The following is a 5538-nucleotide window of genomic DNA, read 5'->3' as shown; positions in this document are numbered from 1 at the left end:
GGTTCCCCAAACCTTCCTCGACAAACAACCCCCACAATAAACATACTACCAAAACAACCATCTACCACAGGTAACAGAGCTATCATCTACTTCACTATCACATGTGCTGGTAGGAACAGTCCTGCCCTCAAACACAAATTCACTACATTATTACCCAGGCTTATTGTTCATTAATTTACACACCTGGTAAAACTATACAAGGATTCTTTAAGTCCATGGATTTGATCTAAGAACCTTTTGATGGCTACAGACACAAACGCGTTGCTGAAGTTAATAAAGATGTTAAGAAGTTTCCAACATCAAACATAATGAAAGGGCCTGTCCGGGATTTGAACCCGGGACCTCCTGCACCCAAAGCAGGAATCATACCCCTAGACCAACAGGCCGCTGAGTAAAATAAGAGAAGATAGATAGATTTAAGGATTGATGCCATGCAATAATAACGTGGGTGTCGTGGATTTGATAACCAGCTCGGGTCAGATGTGACAAGGGTGTTATCCAATGTAACCCCACTAAACGTCGCAGCTTTTCTCCAGTTACTCTAATTTTCTCCTGTAAAACGTCTCCTGGACCCTACCTGGAAGACGCCTCCTCGACCCCACCTAAAAATCACCTCCTGGACCCCACCTGTAAGACATCTCCTGGACCCCACCTGTAAGACGTCTCCTGGACCCCACCTGGAAGACGACTCCTAGACCCCACTTGGAAGACGCCCCCTGGACTACAACTGGAAGACGCCTCCTGGACTCCACCTGAAAAACGCTTCATGGACTCCACCCGAAAGACACCTCATGGTCCCCACTTGAAAGTTGCCCCCTGGAACCCACCTGAAAGACGTCTCCTGGAGCCCTCCTGGAAGACGTCTTCTGGACCCCAACTGGAAGACACCTGAATCCCACTGAAATAAGACTTCTGGACTTCTCTTGTAAGACACCTCCTGGACCCCACGTGAAAGACGCCTCCTGGACCCCACCTGGAACACTCCTTCTGGACCCCACCTGAAATACGGCTCTTGGACCCTACCCGAAAGACGGCTCTTGGACTCCACCTGGACCCCTCTCGAAAGACGCCTCCTGGGGCCCACCTGGAAGACACCTGGACCCCACCTGAAAGACGCCTCTTGTACCCCACTTGGAAAACACCGCCTGGACCCCACCTACCCTGATCTATCATAACCTGTTCTAACCAATCCTAAGCGAACCTAATCTGTCGTAGTCTAGACTAATATCTCCTGAGTCACTAGAACGTGAGTCAGCGGCCGTGATCGTATAGTGGTTAGTACATTGCGTTGTGGCCGCAATAACCCAGGTTCGAATCCTGGTCACGGCATGGGGATGACTCTAAGAACCTTTTGGCGGCTACAGACCCACGAGTTGTTAAAGATTATAAGGATGTTATGAAGTTTTCAACATCTAACATAACGAAAGGGCTTGTCCAAGATTTGAACCCGGGATCTCCTGCATCCAGAGAATTAGTGTGTGTGTGTGAACGTGACAGTGAGGGAAGAGTTCAATCTCCAGAAGAAAATAAAACAATTCCACAGACTTTGTCTAAAGCTGAGAAAGATTCAAGAATATGTTTGAGGTACGAACTCTGAACACAAGAGAGCTGCAGGAGGAAGGACTAGGAGGGGCGAGGAGGGACTGGAAGACGTTTAACATAAAACTGTAGGTGCCAACATTACGCTTAACGTCTTAACTATGAGTGGATCTGGTGGCGATATAATGTGTTTAAATTAATTTATTCGGTTACGTTTGCCTCGAGTAAAAAGCTACATAGTGTGTGTAATGTTATTAATAGTAATGTTAATGTTACTAATGGTTAAATAAACATAATTATTTATGTTTTATCTTATCAGAATATTACTTCTTTTAATTTCTTTTACTAAATAACAGAAGTTTGTTTTCATTAGTTTCCTGTAATAGAAAATATAACATATACTTAACCACAGGGTAAAAGTCTTCCTAGGAAATACTTATTAAATAAAAAACTCCTCGAAAATACGGTAATAATTTTTAAGAGCATAACTAAATATATCTTTTTCTATATTCTAGCTTATAGTTACATGTATATTGAACCCGTGGCCGGACAGGTGGCCGAAGGACATTTGGCCGACGGACGTTTCACCGACGGACACTTGACCGAACGGACATCGAGCCGACGGACATTTGGCTGAACAGACAATAGAACGAACGGACAAATGACCGAACGGACATTTGGCCGAATGGACATAGGGCCTTTTTTATATTTTTATTTTATTTTCCTTTCGTCTTTGCAATGTATTTTTTGTACATTTACTAAAGGATAAAAGATATTAATTGTAATGTAATTGCTTTATAAAAATTGCTTCAGTCTTGTGTTTAATATCTGGTAGACCTCGGAAATAATCAGCATTATTCGGAAACAATCAGCATTATTTTCCCCAATTTCAATTTAATTGGTGAATTACAAGGACTGAGAGAGGTTTATGTACGCAGGGTGACCTTACAAAACATGAGGTCAGGTCAAAAACATGACATCCACTAATCCACACACCAACACCACCATAAACACAAAAGAAAAGGCGACGTAACTAGTCATGTTAAGTCAGGTCAAGTTTTTGAAAGAATGCATTGTTCGAACTTTTTAGCCACGCCCCAAACCAACCAAACGTTAGCCTTGCTTGCCTGGACTCTGATGCAGTCGCTCTTCAGAGGTTGTAAAGGTAAGCCCATGTTTTTATTTTTGTTTTTATTATTGTTATTATCATCATCGTCATTACTATTATTATTATTTTTAATATTATTATTATTATTATTATTATTATTATTATTATTATTATTATTATTATTATTATTATTATTATATTATATTATTATTATTACTTTATTTAATATTTGTTTCTTCTAAGACCATGGAATCCATACCAACGACAAGAGCAGGAAGAAGGCTTTTGCTTGACGGCTACGCCTACATCGTTGTCAAACGGAAAGACAATATAATATATTGGCGATGTGAACGCAAAGGAAGTTGTTGGGGACGATTAAAAACAGAAGAAGACGTTATTCAAGGTGAAGAAAGTAATCACTCACATCCGCCTGATGCCGGACGTAACCTGTCCTTGAGAACAGTAAAGAAAATTAAAGAAAGAGCCAGACAGTTGGAGGAAGTGACATCGACTATTATACAAAACTGCACCAGTGAATACCCACTTGATGCTGCAGGTGCTCTTCCTAAGAAAGAAACTCTGGCAAGAATGGTGCGCAGAAAACGCATGGCACCAGACGAGGACTTTTGAACTGACGACTTACGGAAATCAATTAGAGGAGAAGATTTTGTCATCCATGAAAGTGACAACCTGCTAATTCTGTCAACACCTCGAAACTTACAGCTTCTTGCTTTCAAAGACCACTGGCTGTGTGATGGGACATTTGATTCTGCGCCAGTAGGGTTTCAGTTATATACAGTGAATGTTATGCTGGATGAGAGCCATACATTTCCCTTGGTATACTGCATCGCAAGGAACAAAAACCAAGCAACTTATGTCTTGATTTTTAGCACCCTCAAGCAAGTGAGATCAGATCTCAATCCTGTTTCAATCACCATTGACTATGAAAGAGCGGCTCTTAATAGCATCACAGCATGTTTACCCAAAACAAAATTTTTTTTGATGTTTTTTCCATTTCGGGCAGTGCTTGTGGAGACAAATACAGGGCTTAGGACTACAGACTTGGTATAATGACCCAAGAAATGCACTCATCGTCAAGTCCGTTCAAGCTTTCGCATGTGTGCCAGTCAGTGACGTTGCTGAAAGCTTCAATGAATTTGTTACAACACTAGATGATGAAACTGATGAACTTCTATATGAGTTTCTTGGTTACATTGAAGCGACATGAATTGGTGTTGTACAGCGTGGAAGACGACGAAGACCAGCATTAGGAACTCAGGCTGTTCAACATATTGGAGAGAAACACAAAGGCCTTCCACGGACAAGAAACTCTCTTGAAGGATAGCACAGGGGGTTTGACCAGAGAATGGCAATCACCCACTCCACCGTTTGCCGTCTCGTTTCAAAAATAAAAAAAAGAGCAGTCGGACTGGGAGTTGACAATTGAGCAGGCAGTAGCAGGAATGGTATTGAGGAAACCGAAGAAGTACCAGTATGAAACACAAGACTGAAATCTGTCATTGAGAGTGAGGAGTATCCCAGAATCGACTTCTTGAGAGCAATTGCCCACAATCTTTAAATATTTATGAACATTTCGTTTTATACAGCAATTTTTATAATGCAATTACATTACAATTAATATCTTTTATCCTTTAATAAATGTGCAAAAAAAAAATGTATATCAAGCAAATGTATCACATTGCAATTATGTTATCTTTTTATCCTTTGTTTTATACAGCAAATACATTGCAAAGAAGAAAGAAAAAAAAAGAAAAAGGCCCTATATCCATTCGGCCATTTGTCCGATCGGTCTATTGTCCGTTCGGCCAAATGTCCGTCGGCTCGATGTCCGTTCGGTCAAATGTCCGTCGGTATAACGTCCGTCGGTCATCTGTCCGGGAGCCATTGAACCATTTTAGGGTGTAATTACCTTAAGACTTAGTTCTGAGTACTGTACCATGACACCTGGCCAGTGAATACTATACCATGACGCCTGTCCCTCAGTACTGTACCATGACGCCTGTCCCTGAGCACTGTACCATGACACCTGGCCCCTGAGTACTGTACCATGACGACTGGCCCCTGAATGCTGTACCATGGCGCCTGGCCCTGAGTAATGTATCATGACGCCTGGCCCTGAGTACTGTACCATAACGCATGGCCCCTGATTACTGTACCATGACACCTGGCCCCTGAATACCTGGACCCCCTGAGTACTGTACCATAACGCATGGCCCCTGAGTACTGTACCATGACACCTGGCCCCTGAGTACTGTACCATGACGACTGGCCCCTGAATGCTGTACCATGGCGCCTGGCCCTGAGTAATGTATCATGACGCCTGGCCCTGAGTAGGACCCTGAGTACTGTACCAAAACACCTGGCCAATGAGTACTGTACCATAACACCTGGCCCTGAGTACTGCATTATGAAGCCTGGCCCTGAGTACTCTACCATGACGCTTGGCTCCTGAGTACTGTACCATGACGCCTGGCCTTGAGTACTGTGCCATGACGCCTGGCCCAGAGTACTGTATCATGACGCCTGACCCTGACCACTGTACCATGACGCCTGGCCATGAGTACTGAACCATAACGCCTGGTCCCTGAGTACTGTATCATGACACCTGGCACCTGAATACTGTATCATGACGCTTGGCCTTGAGTACTGTATCATAACACCTGCCCTTTGAGTACTGTACTATAACACCTGGCCCTGAGTGCTGTATCATGACGCCTGGCCCTGAGTACTCTACCATGACGCTTTGCCCTGAGTACTTTACCATGACGCCTGGCCTTGAGTACTGTACCATGACACCTGGCCCTGAGTACTGTATCATGACGCCTGATCCTGGGTACTGTACCATGACGCCTGGCACTGAGTACTGTACC

The 5538-nt window shown here is 43.4% G+C and overlaps 2 non-coding genes across 2 annotated transcripts; one reads left to right on the top strand and one right to left on the bottom strand.

Moving 5' to 3' along the window:
- Positions 1-314: 314 nt before the first annotated feature.
- Trnap-ugg lies at positions 315-386 on the bottom strand. The gene has a single exon. It is a non-coding gene; the product is annotated as a tRNA-Pro (tRNA).
- An 871-nt stretch (positions 387-1257) lies between these two features.
- On the top strand, positions 1258-1329 carry Trnah-gug. Its single transcript has one exon. It is a non-coding gene; the product is annotated as a tRNA-His (tRNA).
- Positions 1330-5538: the final 4209 nt, after the last annotated feature.

Source organism: Homarus americanus, unplaced genomic scaffold, assembly GCF_018991925.1.
Source record: "Homarus americanus isolate GMGI-L3 unplaced genomic scaffold, GMGI_Hamer_2.0 scaffold56057, whole genome shotgun sequence".
In the NCBI taxonomy this organism is placed as follows: domain Eukaryota; kingdom Metazoa; phylum Arthropoda; class Malacostraca; order Decapoda; family Nephropidae; genus Homarus; species Homarus americanus.
This window is presented reverse-complemented; position numbering and strand designations above follow the sequence as displayed.